The sequence below is a fragment of the Anabrus simplex genome, chromosome 2 (genome assembly GCF_040414725.1).
Source record: "Anabrus simplex isolate iqAnaSimp1 chromosome 2, ASM4041472v1, whole genome shotgun sequence".
Lineage (NCBI taxonomy): Eukaryota > Metazoa > Arthropoda > Insecta > Orthoptera > Tettigoniidae > Anabrus > Anabrus simplex.
This window is the reverse complement of record NC_090266.1, coordinates 1023246376-1023262087: the sequence shown is the minus strand read 5'-3', so window position 1 is coordinate 1023262087 and position 15712 is coordinate 1023246376. Positions and strand designations below refer to the sequence as shown.

The 15712-nt window shown below is 37.5% G+C and overlaps 1 long non-coding RNA gene across 1 annotated transcript; it reads left to right on the top strand.

Moving 5' to 3' along the window:
- The first annotated feature begins 709 nt into the window (after nucleotides 1-709).
- Nucleotides 710-15460, top strand: LOC136863254 (uncharacterized). Its single transcript, XR_010859182.2, has 3 exons — nucleotides 710-854; nucleotides 14482-14653; nucleotides 14811-15460. It is a non-coding gene; the product is annotated as an uncharacterized lncRNA (long non-coding RNA).
- The last annotated feature ends 252 nt before the right edge of the window (nucleotides 15461-15712 follow it).

The following is a 15712-nucleotide window of genomic DNA, read 5'->3' as shown; positions in this document are numbered from 1 at the left end:
CCAGCGTTTCGCCCCCGTGTGCTAGGCTGGGCTCATCAGTTGGTACCTAGCACAGCTACCAGCTAGTGCATACCGTGGAGGCCACTGCATAGGCTAATTGTAGTGTCTCATAGTGCATTGACACTGCCGGTGGCTACAATTAGCCTACACAGTGGCCTCCACGGTATGCACTAGCCATGTGTCTTGGTAGCTGTGCTAGGTACCAACTGATGAGCCCAGCCTAGCACTCGGGGGCGAAACGCTGGCACCAGGAATGCCAAGCGAGGTAGTGTAATGCAAGTGTGGATGTGCCTGGAAGAGACTTAAATAATACCATACACCCAACGACTTTGACTACACATTTACCTACATGGTGCAAGTGGTTGAAACGAGGCAGAATGAAATAATGCTCCTAAAAGTAAAAATACCTGAATTTTTTGTCTGAACAGCAGTCTATGCTAGCATATCAACAGTATTTTATTTCCAACTTGACTACTGTCTGTTGCTAATGTACATCGATCTTACATGTTGGCTTTAACAAGGACCAAAGTGCCCAACAATAGTGTTGTCTTTTAAATTTACATCCATTCTTTCCAATGACCATGTCATTCATTGGATTTTGAAGTTGTTGATTTCATCTCATGTACTATGTACTCATGAAAAGGACAATAAAGCACATAAATTATTACAATTTCAGTATGTATCTGGTCTTTCTCTGATTCAACGGCAATGAAGCAAAAGCTTTGCAACTGCAAAATGCTGTAGGCCTACATCATACTGTTCTCTTCTCCAGTCCCCCTCGAGATAATGGTGAGGCAAGCGTGTTTATCAACAAGGTGCGAGTCAAGCATAAAAACTACGTGCCCAACATCAAGGTGAGTGGCACATTTCTTTCTGTCTAGTGCCTACACATTTGAAACCCTTAGGTATCTCCAAAAGTACTTGTCGGATTTGCAAAATAAGCACATCACTGTATTTGTTGCTTGATTTTTCATTGCTCAATTGGGTGAAATTAGATAATAGTCAATTTTTTTTAAAAAAGGTTGCTACCGGTTTCTCGGTAATAATGTATATGATCAAGAGGAATAGGATAGTATTTTATGAGCCCCTTAATTCAATTTAAGAATTTGAAAACAGAATGTCTATATCTTTAATGGATCAGATGATATATGAGGTGCACAACTTAGCTGAATCACTGTGTATATAGGCCTATATATGTTTCAAATGAAATATCTACCTGGCATTCTGGGTTATCATGGTGGTCCAGAAGGAAAAAATACTGTATATGCATTGCCTTTCTTGTTTATGAGCCCACCATGCTAATATGTAAGCCTAACATGAGTACAGTCAAGAGCAGCCATTGCTGCTGGATAATTACAGTATACTCTTTCTGCCATGCTTGTTTTAGAACAGCAAGTTTTGCATCAGTTTGAGGAAATTTAATCCATGCTCCAGCTTTAGTCAGAAGTACTGTACATAATCTCAAGAATATTTTTAGACAGTTGTTTGATGGGAACCAAATCCCCTATACCACACTAAGATCCAGGGTGACCTACTAGTCTTAAAATTGCTTTTGATTTAACTATATCCTAAATAGAACTTGCTTCCAGTCTCCCTGGTCCAAATAAATTCAGTTTTGAAAAATTACATATAGCCTTCATGAGTCTTAGAATTCACATGCCCATGTCCCTTCTGGAAAGAATCCCATAAGTAGCCACATTTATAAACACAGTCATTTACATTATACTGTTAAGAGCAATAAATCAGCAAATGCTCATATTTGAGACTCATACCAGCTCTACACAAATCAGAGTGAGCATTTTATTTATTTAATTGATATCACACATGATAATCTACACTGAGACTGTTACAATTGTGAGTTTATACTACACTACCTCCATGATATGAATACATACTTACAGTCCCTGGCCAAATTAATACGACCACCTAAGGAAACCTAGAAAAATAAACTTTAAATTGCCTTGATGTATTTCATTCATGTTTCATTTATCTTAATTGTGTGAAATGTGACTAGACTTATACATATACACACACAACACAACACATAACACAACTAATCACAAAGCTCAGATTTGAACCCTCATTTAATTGTCAATACTAGTGTTTTGTCAGTTCTCCTTTGCTGCAATAACGGCCTGCACTCTGCGAGGCATGCTATCTATGCATCGTAAGCTCATATCCTTCAATTGCTGGTTGTGGTTCCAGTGGAATATGATCCGTTCAAGTAAATGTATCCTCGTAGTGACATTGACTTTTGCCACTTCCCTCTTTAACAGTTCCCATACATTCTCAATTGGGTTGAGGTCGGGAGAATTACCTGGCCAGTCCAACAGAGGAACTTCCTTTTCCTTCAAGAATCTTTTGACAGCCTTTGCCGTATGGCAGGGTGCACCATCTTGCATAAATATTTTCTTTTGTTCTCCTTTCAACCAATCCCGGAGTTGTGGAAGAAGTCGAGTTTGCAGAACATTGATGTACTGTTGTTTCATCGTACCTTCAATGATGAACAACCTACCCAAACCTCTGCCACTAATCACTGACCATATCATCACCGAAGTTGGATGTTTGATAGTATTTATCACACATCTTCATTGAATTTTTCCGATGGCCTTCTCTTAATAAACTAAGCCATGTTCATTAAAATCTGGAAGGTGCTTTTGTCACTAAAGCATACCTGAAACACAAAAGCACTCTGTAAAATTTTTAAAACTATGGAAAATTTTCAAATCAAAATGAAGAGTTGGAAAACATACTGATCTCCAGTCTTCTACAGTGAAGTATTTGTGCGCCTTAGCCCATTCCAACTGTTGCTTCATCATCCTTGGATTAAGTCTTGGCTTGCGAGCAGGTCTGCAGCTTTTGTAGCACAAGTCTGCCAGTCTCCGCCGAACTGTTCTGGTAGACACTGGAATTCCTGCATCGTTTAATTTCCTCCTTTTGTTGCTGTTCATTGCTGCTCTATCTTCTACTATTATTTTTCTCAACATTCATTCACCGCGAGGTAACAGCACCTTTTTTCTGCCACATCTGCCCTTACGATCCGATGCCAGAGTGCTCTTTTCACGTAACCTACGACTGATATTAGCCACTGAAGTTTTTGAAACTCCAACTTTTTTGCTATTTCTCGCTGTGAAAGATTAGTTTCAGTCAAAAGACCTTGAACCATTCCCCTTTTGGTTAGTTCCTATGCTGATTTTAGCTGCTCAAACTGCAACACTAGAAAATGGGGGAGATGATCTGGAAACCTTGAATCCATACTACAGGAGGTGGAGAGTCTGTCCAAACCTATCTAAGACAGAAGTGTGTTGTTTCCACCTGAACAACTATCTGGCAAACTGACAGCTCAACAAGAACTTTTGTCATTAAAGGCTTAAAGCATAACTGTAACCCTAAATACCATGATATCACCTTGGATCACTCTTGACTTACATAAAGCACTAGGAAAATACCAGCCAAAAACCTATTATTGTAAAATTATGTAATATTATTGTAAAAATTATTGTAAACACCCTCATATTTTTCAACATTTAAGGACACCTTTATTATCCGTCCCGCGGAGTAGGGAAAATAATAGTAATCCACCATCTGTAAAGATCACATAACCGCATTTCAGTTGAGAATTGTAGTGTAGATACAGTATATTAGATAGTATCTTGCCTGTTATATTCGTGTGCAAACGGCAGGTTTCATTTCTATTACAGCATAGTAGGACAAAGTAGTACTAATATTAATCTGTATACGTGCTTAACTTCGTTGGTAATCTTTGAGTACCTACCGGTAGTTCTTGCGAATATCTAAATTTAGGCGTAATTGGAATTTTCATTTCTATCTGTGCTTAGTAAGAAGCTAGGATTCGTCTGAACGTAGTTTTAACATTATTGTAGTGTAGTATAGTAACTTATTAGAAATTAGAGTGCCTATTCTATAATTTTGAGTAGTTTTGTGAATTTCAAACTTTAATGCTAATTTTCTTTTTCGTTTTTGCTTGGTAATAACCTGTTGTAATTAGAATACATCTGAAAGTAGTTTAAAATTATTGTAGTGCATTATAGCATCTTATTAGAAAGTACCGGTAGTGTGTTTATTCTATTACTGTGAAATATTTGTATAGTATAGTACCCTTTCTGTGGTACTGGTATCTGTAGTAACTCTCTTACAAAAATTCTGTTGTTGTAATTAGGGTAGACTTAACTGCAGTTAAGAATTGTATAATTCTTGTGTATTATTCTCTGTTTACAGTAATTAACAGCAATTTTCATCGTGTTAGCATGTTGTAGGAATAAAAATAGTACAATTAAATAGTATTGTAGTGTAGTAGTAGCCTATATTAAATAACTTACTGCCGTTTGTTCTTTGTGAACTAACCTAGAAAATATTTCTTTCCTTTCATTTTTATTTTGCACAGAATAAGTTATCTTATTTTTCTTTTCTTATTTAGTAAAAATGGCTGAGCAGTGCGAGTGTAGGAACTGTGGGTGTGGCCAGGCATTAAGGAGTATGAGGGAGGAGTTGAGGAGCTTGAGGGAGATAATTAGGATACTCTCAGAGGACAGGAAGGAAAGTAGGCCGCCAAACAATGTACAGGATACAGTAGGTGTAATAGAGGGATTGGAAGGAAATGGGGGAATTGTGGAAGACAGGTGGTCTAATGTTTTAAGGGGAAGGAGATTGCAGGCTAAGGGCTCCATTCAGGACAGGTGTCGGTGCCAAATTGGTACGAGTCACTGCAGGTAGAACAACCGAGGGAAGATGAGGAACAGGGAACTGTTGCCGAGAAGTTTGGAAGTAGGAGAAAGGGAAGAGGTAGGAAAGGGAAATGTGGAGTAGTGGATAGGAAAAGACAGGTGGAACAGGGTCATGGGAGTGAGAAAAGGGAAGAGGAAGTAGCTTCTGCAGCTGTCAGGAAAGATAGGACTGACCAGGAGGGGAGGGGATCAAATGAGGTGGGTAGGGTTGAGGCTCTGGTCATGGGGGATTCTATGGTTAGACATGTCGGGAAAGTGTGTGGAGGAAAGGGTACCAGGGTAGAGTGTTATCCAAGAATTAGGTTAAGGTAGATGCTGAGGAAAGTAGAAGAGAAGGAGGAGGGAAAGGAGAAGGTGGTAGTGTTTCATGTTGGTACTAACAACGTAAGACAAGCAGGTATAAGTACCAACATAGTTGGGGATGTGTGGGATCTGGTAAATGCAGGAGGGTGAAATTTAAGGAAGCGGAGATTGTTATCAGTGGAGTACTGTGTAGGAGGGATACTGACTGGAAGGTGATTGGGGATTTAAATGAGACTATGGAGTGGGTATGTGGGAAACTGGGAGTGAAATTTCTAGATCCTAGTGGGTGGGTAGGAGATAGGGATCTGCGCTTAGATGGCCTTCACTTAAACCGCAGTGGTACATTTAAGTTAGGAAATTTGTTTAGAAGGGTTATAGGGAGGTACATTCAGGGAAACAGGGTGCACTAGGGAGCAGTGTTAAGGGAACAGGGAACTGGAAATCAAGTAGGGATGACATAAAACTGTTAGTGCTCACCTGTAGAAGTATTGTAAAGAAAGGAACAGAATTAAGTAATTTAATAGATATATACTTACCATATATTGTAATAGGAGTTGAATCATGGCTGAGAAATGATATAATGGATGCAGAAATTCTCTCACGGAACTGGAGGGTGTCATAGTCTATCAGCTTCATTTCCGTATTGATTGGTACTCTGATATAAAGAAAGTCTAAAGTCTCCACCTTATCAATACATTAGTTTATTTACTCTAAATTAGTAAATTGGTCAATACCGGTTTCAATCCCTTGGGGATCATCTTCAGTTGACACACAAAAAATAAATTTATAAAAACATCACATATGAAAGGTTACATTTGGTGACTATTTCAATTAAATCAAGTGTTGAAAGTTATGTCGTTAAAGTACTAGTGGGTACATCTTAGTTTTTGAACATGCTATTGTATGAGGTATATTGGCTCACTGTGTCTAAGCTTTTTGTACATGTAATGGGTTCTACACTTATTCACATCTGGTATTGATAATATTACATTCAATATGATTGATTCATATGTTTAAAACATTAACAAATATCTACTAAAATGGTAAAAAATATACATCATTTGTTTAAAAAGTAGTTGTTGTTAGAGTCTTTTGGATCATACTACACTTGTATTACAAAATGTGGAATAAGATTTTTCACTCATACACATTAGTGATAATGAGTCCATTATAGAGTCTTAAAAGTATTTTGTTGTAGAGGTATATCACACACAGAAGCCTTCATGCCATTACCATAAAGTGCAAATTTAAATTCCATCAAGACGCACGGCACCTCTCGAACAAGCTTCATTTTGCAACGATCACCATTCAACCAGCAATGACACATTAACAATTTCCTAATGACATCGATAGACTAAGATACTTCACCAAAAGCAGCAGTTTACAAATTGCAACAAATTCAACAATAATATAAATCTTAACACAACACGCATATGTTATGCACTCCACCAGTTGAAAGTGAAAAACAAACAGTAAAAAGAGGAATTGGTCCCATTCCATTAGATTATACTTTAAACATTTTCAGTTGGCTGCTATGTCAGATCGTAATATTACATATGTATTACAGATGGTAACAACCCACAGTACTACTGTTTAGAAATGTAAACCCCATTTTATACATGATAAAACAAACATATGAGGTATCACATATCAATACTTTAGAAATGAAGGATCCATTTTAATAAGGTATCACATACTAGTACTTTTAGTAATGAAGGATATATTTTTAATTAACCCTTTAATTAAGCTTTTCCTATGTTTACTCCAATGGACTTTTTAAAAAAGTGGAATACCCCAAATATCAATACAAGTGAAATTACATCTTATTGACATCACAATAACCAATATGCTGTGATATACCTCTACAACAAAATACTTTTAAGACTCTATAATGGACTCATTATCACTAATGTGTATGAGTGAAAAATCTTATTCCACATTTTGTAATACAAGTGTAGTATGATCCAAAAGACTCTAACAACAAGTACTTTTTAAACAAATGATGTATATTTTTTACCATTTTAGTAGATATTTGTTAATGTTTTAATCATATGAATCAATCATAATGAATGTAATATTATCAATACCAGATGTGAATAAGTGTAGAACCCATTACATGTACAAAAAGCTTAGACACAGTGAGCCAATATACCTCATACAATAGCATGTTCAAAAACTAAGATGTACCCACTAGTACTTTAACGACATAACTTTCAACACTTGATTTAATTGAAATAGTCACCAAATGTAACCTTTCATATGTGATGTTTTTATAAATTTCTTTTTTGTGTGTCAACTGAAGATGATCCCCAAGGGATTGAAACCGGTATTGACCAATTTACTAATTTAGAGTAAATAAACTAATGTATTGATAAGGTGGAGACTTTAGACTTTCTTTATATCACTGGAGGGTGTATCATAGAGATAGGATAGGAATGGTAGGAGGGGGAGTATTAATTCTCGTGAAAGAAGAATTTGTAAGCTACGAAAAAGTTAAAGACGACAAGCACGAAATTCTAGGGGTAAGGCTCATTTCTAAAGATAATAGGCAAGTAGATGTCTTTGGAGTGTACAGGCCGGGAAAGGGTAGCGCAGATGCTGATTCAGAATTATTTGATAAGATAATCAGCTATGTGGGAAACGATAAGGAAAGGAACATGATCGTAGCGGGTGATCTCAATTTACCAAATGTCAATTGGGAAGGTAATGCAAACGACAGGAAGCATGACCAACAAACGGCAAATAAGTTAATATGGGAAGGGCACCTGATTCAGAAAGTGATGGAACCAACTAGAGGGAAGAATATTCTGGATGTGGTGCTGGTAAAACCCGATGAGCTCTATAGAGAAACTGAAGTAATAGATGGTATTAGTGATCAAGAAGCTGTTTTTGTGGTAATTAAGCATGAATGTGAAAGAAAGGAAGAGATTAAAATTATAACTGTTAGGCAGTACCATATGGCTGATAAAACAGGCATGTGGGAGTTTTTAATAAGTAACTATGATCGGTGGAAAACGGTAAATAAAAATGTAAACAGACTCTGGGATGGGTTTGTACCTACAAAGGTGGTAAAGAATGGTAAAGATCCGCTATATTATAACAGGGAAATAAAGAGACTAAGAAGGAGGTGCAGGTTGGAAAGAAATAGAGTTAGAAATGGCTGTAGAAGTAAGGAAAAATTGAACGAACTTACTAGGAAATTGAATCTAGCAAAGATGTCAGCTAAGGATAACATGATGGCAAGCATAATTGGTGGCCACACTAATTTTAGCGAAAAATGGAAGAGTATGTACAGGTACTTTAAGGCAGAAACAGGTTCCAAGAAGGACATTCCAGGAATAATTAATGAACAAGGGGAGTGTGTATGCGAGGATCTTCAAAAGGCAGAAGTATTCAGTCAGTAGTATGTAAAGATTGTTGGTTACAAGGATAATGTCCAGATAGAGGAGGTGACTAATACTAAAGAAGTATTAAAATTTACCTATGACAGCAATGACATTTACAGGAAGATACAAAAGTTGAAAACTAGAAAAGCAGCTCGAATTGATAAGGTTTCGGGGGATATACTAAAGACAATGGGTTGGGATATAGTACCATATCTGAAGTATTTGTTTGATTTTTGTTTGCAAGAAGGAACTTTACAAAATGAATGGAGAGTTGCAATAGTAGCCCCTGTATATAAAGGAAAGGGTGATAGACATAAAGCTGAAAATTACAGGCCAGTCAGTTTGACATGCATTGTATGTAAGCTTTGGGAAAGCATTCTTTCTGATTATATAAGACATGTTTGCAAAATTAATAAATGGTTTGACAGAAGGCAGTTTGCGTTTAGGAAAGGTTATTCAACTGAAGCCCAACTTGTAGGATTCCAGCAAGATATAGCAGATATCCTGGATTCAGGAGGTCAATTGGACTGTATTGCGATTGACTTATCTGAGGTATTTGATAGGGTAGATCATGGGAGACTACTGGCAAAAATGAGTGCTTGGACTTGACAAAAGAGTGACTGAATGGGTGGCTCTGTTTCTAGAAAACAGAACTCAGAGAATTAGAGTAGGTGAGGCTTTATCTGTCCCTGTAAAAATGAAGAGGGGAATTCCTCAAGGCAGTATTATTGGACCATTATGTTTTCTTATATATATCAATGATATGTGTAAAGAAGTGGAATCAGAGATAAGGCTTTTGGCAGATGATGTTATTCTGTACAGAGTAACAAATAAGTTACAAGATTGTGAGCAACTGCAAAATGACCTCGATAATGTTGTGAGATGGACCGTAGGCAATGGTATGATGATAAACGGGGATAAAAGTCAGGTTGTGAGTTTCACAAATAGGTAAAGTCCTCTCGGTTTTAATTACTGCGTTGATGGGGTGAAAGTTCCCTTTGGGGATCGTTGTAAACACCTAGGTATTAATATAAAGAAAGATCTTCATTGGCGTAATCACATAAGTATGATTGTAAATAAAGGGTACAGATCTCTGCACATGGTTATGAGAGTATTTAGGGGTTGTAGTTAGGATGTAAAGGAGAGAGCATATTTGTCTCTGGTGAGACCCCAACTAGAGTACGGTTCCAGTGTATGGGACCCTTACCAGGATTACTTGATTCAGGAACTGGAAAAAATCCAAAGAAAAGCAGCTGGATTTGTTCTGGGCGATTTCCGACAAAAGAGTAACGTTACAGAAATGTTGCAAAGTTCGGGCTGGGAAGACTTGGGAGAAAGGAGACGAGCTGCTCGATTAAGTGGTATGTTCCCAGCTGTCAATGGAGAGATGGCGTGGGAGGACATCAGTAGACGAATAAGTTTGGATGGTATCTTTAAAAGTAGGAAAGATCACAATATGAAGATAAAGTTGGAATTCAAGAGGACAAATTGGGCAAATATTCGTTTATAGGAAGGGGAGTTGGGGATTGAAATAACTTACCAAGGGAGATGTTCAATAAATTTCCAATTTCTTTGAAATCATTTAAGAAAAGGCTAGGAAAACAACAGATAGGGAATCTGCCACCTGGGCGACTGCCCTAAATGCACATCAGTAGTGATTGATTGATTGATTGATTGATTGATTGATTGATAAGACCTAAAAATCATTATGAAAAAACTTGCTGGCACCACTTGGAGAGGTTATGCATCTTTCCTTCTGTACCACAGCCCTCACCCTAGTGTACCCTATAGCTGAATACTGGGCCCCAGTACAGCAACGCAGTGACCATACTATGAAGATCGATACTGCAACTTTCTTCAGCTTATGCCAGATAATTTTGTGGGTCACTGTAACCACTCAGCCTCATTTTGGTTTTAGATGGGAGTTTGAAACTGGGTATCTTTCCACCCCCACGTGATTTTTGAGATTAAAATCTCAACCCAGGATCTACTGGGATTCAAATCTCAGCCTTCTGGGTGGGAAGCCAGCAGCTAAGCCAATGAGCTAATCACACCCTACTAAGAAGATCAATGTCCATCTTAATGAATGTACGAGAATGATCGCAGGTGCACTGAAATCTACTCCTACTCCCTGGCAGCATAGCATTAGCAACAGCATGAAACTACAACTCAGACGTGAGGAAGCGACGACATGAGAAGAAACTACATCATCCCAACCATTACCAAGGCCTCCCAATCCAGGATGTCCTAAACGATCTCCTCTCAGGCCAGATGAGGTCTAGGAATCCATTATAGCAAGGTGTGAGGGGTGAATTCAACATCAAGGAAGAATGGCACCCTGTTTGAAGCTCAGCACCAACTAACACAAAGGTGTCACAGATCCTACCAGTCAACCACAAGGATTCAATCTAAAGAGACCTAGACAGAATGGGCTGAAGACAGTACACACTAGATGCAATGTTCTTGTGTATAAATAAGGACTCTGCAATTATCTAGCCTGCAAAGTTAAACCAAAGAACAGAGTGTGGAACACGTTGTGAAGGACTGCCCACTGAGGCAGTACCAGGGATTGTTCCAAGACCTCATCAATGTGGAACCCTCAGCTCTAACATAGCTGCAGTTACTGGACATCAATTTATGATGTATGATCTGTGTATTTCTATACAATATTTCTTTGTTTACTTAAGATCTGTTGTTCTGCCATATGATAAATGAATAAAAATCCACAGCCTGTTTCCAGGAATGGAATGAATGAAGCCCCCATCTAGCAGCGAGGATAGGAATGGTGTCGGCTGCCAAAGCCTGTCGCACTCCTCTGGGGCAATGATTAATGAATGATAGATGAAATGAAATGATATTGGAGAGAGTTGCTGGAATGAAATATGACAGGGAAAACTGGAGTACCCAGGGAAAAACCTGTCCCGCCTCCGCTTTGTCCAGCACAAACCTCACATGGTTGACCAGGGTTTGAACCACGGAACCCACCGGTGAGAGGCCGGCGCGCTGCTGCCTGAGCCACGGAGACTTCATACCATAAATAATAAGCAAAATATTATTTTTATAACCCCATTTGATTTCCACACAATCACACACTGAACTTCCAATAATTGTCCTACTTTTTCTAGATCAAATGTGTCAAACCTGGACCCAGCAGATGGAAATCAAATTAACTTTTGAAAACACACTGGTTAACAGAATATATCAAGCAATTTTTCTGACACATATGATGATGATAAGCACTAAAGTTAGAAAAGTTCTTCAGTATCCAAGTGCTAATTTATTACAACTGGATGCATCATTACAGCCAGCACAAGTTCTCGAACTTAAAACACTGAATACACAAGGGTGATAACCGTGATGCTCCAAATCTCTAACAAGAAGCTATGACAGTTTTATCCAAGCAACAAACAATCTGAGTAAGATTAAAAACTGTTGTACAGTCACTTAGGAGAGCTATTTTTGCTTGCTAACATCAATGCGCTATTTCAAAAAATTAAATATTGACAATAACCTGTAATTTTTAACCCACTCTTTCAACAATCAAGGGTTTGTCCTACATGTGCGAACAGGTTAGTTCTCCAATTTGTTTTTTCGAATATCTCGTCTCTGTGAATTTGGTGTAGATTTCAGATAATCCAAGAGCAGCCTTGCACACTTACAAAAATTCAACAATTCAAGATATCTGATGAAAATCTCCACCTTCTTGTACACTCTCCTGAGTTGTATATGGAAGGCCTGGTCATTCTTCCCAAGACCTCATCAATGTGGTTTTACTGTCACATACTGTAGTAATGTTCTTGTTAGGGCCATCAGTCCATAGACTGGTATGATTCAGCTCTCCCTGCCACCCTATCCTGTGCTAACGTTTTCATTTCTATGTAAGTAATACATCCTACATCTACTCTAATTTGTTTTGTCATATTCATGCCTACCGTTCTTACTGCCTACACTTCTCTCAAAAATTAACTGAACAAGTGCTGGGTGTCTTAAGATGTGTCTAATCATTCTCTTTCTTCTTCTTGACACCACATTTCAAAAGCTTCTATTCTCTTTCTTTCTGTGCTAGTTATTGTTCACGTTTCACTTCCATACAATGGAAGTCTTCAAAAACACATTTCTAATTCCTACAGCAATGTTCAAAGCAAGCATTTTTTTTTTCTTTTTTTTTTCTTTTTCTTTTTTTTTTTTTCTAAACAAGGGTCTTCCTTGCTTGTACTAGTCTGCAATTTATGTTCTCCTTACTTCTACCATTGTTGGCTATTCTACTACCCAAGTGACAATATTCATTTACTGCCTCTAAAACTGCGTTTCCTAATCTAATATTTCCTACATCACTTGACTTCTGTTTTGGGTTCATTTATTTCAATCTTGTACTCCTTCACGATTTGTGTTGTAGGTTACTGTAGTCATGTCCTAGTTCATGAACCATGACCAACAGCTGAGTGGCCTGTTAAGAGGTCCCGAGAGTCAGGATACAAGTTGCTATGCAATCGGAGTGGGCATCTAGGTCATATTCTGAGTCATGGCCCTCTTTGTGCACAGGTAAAGGTGTACAAATTGTACTTCTGCTGTGCCTGCCCCAAGCTGCTCTGCAACAAGCAAAGCAGCTTAGCTTGAATGTAAGCGAAGCAAGAGTGCATGCGTACTGAGCACGCTAGTCATAGCGAACCAAAACATGGGTTTCCCTAAGCCTGACAGGTTTCCTGGGACCCGTTTAGATTGCCGGACTTGACAAGAGTGAACGTGAAGTTTGCTATCAATGCAACGTGAATGTGCTGTAATACGTTAGTGTAGCTACGTATTGCGTCAAGTGCAGCTCTGTTGTAGTTAGAGGTGCAACCAGTAGGAAAATGAACAAATCAACCGTAAAGGAAACTGAAGAAAAATTAAAAAGTGGTGAATTTATTCTAGCAATAAAACAGGGCTCAAGTCTAGCATGGAAAAAATTTTCATGTGTTTATGAACAGGTATAAAATAAGCCAGTAGGTTACTCGCAATGCAATTTTTGCAAAAAGCTACTCAGGACCCATTCAGGGACTTCAAGTATGTTGCGACATGTCTGCAAATTTGACCCAAATTTCCCACAGTCTAAAAATATTTTGAAAGAGGACAAGGACTTGGTGACTGACAAGTGCGTAGAAATGTGCGCCAAGGACTTGAGACCTTTTACAACTATTGAGGGTGAAGGAATTTTAAATTTAGGGCAAACGCTGATAGAAATGGGCAAAAAGTATGGCTCAGTGGATATTAAAAATCAAGTCACAGTTGCTAGGAAGGTACAAATTTTCACGGACAAAGTGCACAGTAAAACGCTTCCCGATATAGTACATGCTATTAAATCTGGTATCTGTGCGAGTACCGCTGGCCTTCCCTGACTGTCCAAAAACTGGTGAAAATATTCGCAGTGCATTGGAAGATCGTTTGAAAGGACATAGCATTTCTCATTAAGATATTTGCAAAATTACATTTGTAACAGTCCAGGGAAGCAATATTGTTAAGGCCCTCAGCATATACAAGCGTCTTCCATGCATGGCTCATATTATTAATACGGTCTTGAAGCTTGTTCTGAGCGAACCCTTTTTGAAAGAAAGTGTTCCTAATGTGTTAGCTGTTATCCATTCAGTGAAATCTCTGATTTCGTACTTTAAGAGAAGAGGCCTATGTGTGAGGTTACAATCATCTTTGAAACCGAATGTTTCCACTGGGAACAGTTATTTTGACATGCTGCAATCAGTTCACTCCCAGATAGATGCTGTGAGAACTATTTTAGAGAAGGAAGGTGCCTCTGATAAAATGCTCAGTTATGATCAGGACATTGCTGGCCTGCTTATAACATTTCTTAAGCCATTTAAGGAAGCCACAATTGATCTTGAGGGTGATGAGGAGCCAGTTTTACATCTGGTCCTTCCATGGTTTTATGCCTTAAAAGCCCATTGTACTTTACAAGATGATGAACAGGTAATATTTCATTTCTTTTAAATTTTAATGCGAGTCTCCTGATATTTACTGTAAATGTAAAAATGTTTTCATACTAAATGAATTTTCAGTACTTGAAGCTTTTGAAACAAACCGGTGGTGTCTTCCTGGAGCAGAAAATGGAAGTCACTATGTTACACAAAATTGCAACATTGTTGGTGCCTAAATATCGCACATTAAAGAAACTAAATGCAGGAGAACAAATGTCTATTTTTGAGGCAGCTTGACAAATGTGTGCTGAAGGTAAGATTCTGTGGTTATTTCTTTATTATTATTATTATTATTATTATTATTATTATTATTATTATTATTATTATGTATTATAAATATGAAAATTAGATATTTTTAATATTATAACATTAGCATAAAATAAAAATAACTTGGGCATATATATTTTCAGAGCAGCTACCAAATCAAATTAGACAAGAAGTCCCATCTTCTTCAAATGAAGAAAATTCAGTGCAACGTGAGAAAGCAAAATTTGACGATTGGGCAGAAAATTTGCCAATGATACATGATGAGGTCAGTAGGTACTTTCAATAAGGGTTTATTAGTGATGAAAATATACTGTGGTGGTGGAAGAATAATTCGCACAGGCTGCCCCGACTTGTCTTTGTAGCGAAAAAATTGCTTAACATACCCGCTACGAGTGCCTCCAGTGAGAGGGGTCTTCAACTGCTCGGGAAATTTAATCAGCGAAAAACGTTCCCGTCTTGATGCGCAAAGACTTAATGACCTCATAGTAATACACACAAACAATAATGTGTCCATGCATTAAATATTGGTATGCAGTATGCACAGTAAGAGGCGACCACAAACTAGGAGAGCAAAAGGTAAAATTAAACTTCTAAACTGACTAGGTTTATAATTATTTCTTTTGGTTTAGTGGGGAAGGTGTTCTTAAATTATTAAATGTATTTCAAAAAAGTTACCTATAAAATTAATCTTTTTAAAGATGTTTATGACCTGTACCTACGTTATGTATATCTTTGCTTCTAATTTTCTTGAATAATAAATAATACATTATATTTATGGTCATATTTCAATCAACTGTCATTATGTTTATTTAAATATTCAAATATTTTGTTCAGAGAACCTACTTTTTATTAAGTAACTATTTTTGACAGAGAGAAATATTATTTGTTAATTAGTTACATAAGACATCTGAATTATGAAATAAATTTAAACATAACTTTGTAATGATTAACATAATACTAAATAACCATATAAAATAATATTTGTGTTGACAAATCCTATATAAATTCTGGCATGTAACAACCCCTTTCCTGTCTGCATTCACGC